This window comes from Chenopodium album, chromosome 27 (genome assembly GCF_948465745.1).
Source record: "Chenopodium album chromosome 27, dcCheAlbu1.1, whole genome shotgun sequence".
Lineage (NCBI taxonomy): Eukaryota > Viridiplantae > Streptophyta > Magnoliopsida > Caryophyllales > Amaranthaceae > Chenopodium > Chenopodium album.
In genome coordinates this window covers 7,134,047-7,134,972 of record NC_137860.1, presented here as the reverse complement: position 1 = coordinate 7,134,972, position 926 = coordinate 7,134,047, and the positions used below count along the sequence as shown (strand labels likewise).

Sequence of the window (926 nt, the reverse complement as noted above, 5' to 3'; positions counted from 1 at the left end):
GCGGGACAAGAAGATGATGTTTTATTTCGTGAGTTCGGAAATCCGGAGGATTATGAGCTCACGGGAGGGATTTTGTTACCCGTCACGGAAACTAACTTCACAATTCATCCCCAATATACAAGAATGGTTCAATCGGAGCAATTTTCGGGTTCTACAAGTGAAGACCCCATAGAGAACCTTGATAGATTCCTTGAGCTATGTGCCATGATTCAAACCAACCAAGTTTCTCAAGAGTACATCCGGATGCATTTATTTCGACAATCTCTTTCGGGTAGAGCAAAGAAGTGGTTGAAGCAAGTGAAGCCTAACTCACTCACATCTTGGAGGGAGGTAGTTAAGGCATTCTTGAAGAGGTTCATTTCCGAAGAGAAGACCGCCGAGATGAGAAGGAAGATTGCATCATTTGAACAAGAAGCGGATGAGAGCCTTAATGAAGCTTGGGAGAGGTTCAAAGAGTTGGTACAAGCGTGTCCTCACCATGAATACAATCAAAGTTTGCTCATGAGGTTTTTCTACGATGGTTTGGAGCCCATGTCTAGAGCCAACTTGGATGCGGGGGCGGGTGGACAATTAATCAAGATCCCTCAAAATCAAGTGGAAGCAACAATCGAGGAGGTAGCAAAGAACTACTCTTGGGGAGGTAGAAGAAGGAGTGCACCGAAGAAAGGTGGGATGTATGAATTGGAGAAGGTCGATCAATTGCAACATCAAATTGAGCAACTCACAAAAGGGCTCTCAAAGTTGAACACAAGTGTTAATGCAAGCTCAAGTGGAGGAGCAAGCTCTTCTCAAGTCAACTCTTTCTCATGTCAAAATTGTGGAGGAACGAACCATGATACATCTTATTGTGGAGGTTTGAGCCCCGAACATGTGGCGGCATACAACACAAGACAAAACGGTTTTAGAGGAGGTGGTGGTGGAGTAGC

General features: G+C 44.7%; 1 non-coding gene across 1 annotated transcript; it reads right to left on the bottom strand.

The window, feature by feature from the left end:
* Nucleotides 1-379: 379 nt before the first annotated feature.
* On the bottom strand, nt 380-484 carry LOC145621639 (small nucleolar RNA R71). The gene has a single exon (XR_014108462.1). It is a non-coding gene; the product is annotated as a small nucleolar RNA R71 (small nucleolar RNA).
* Nucleotides 485-926: the final 442 nt, after the last annotated feature.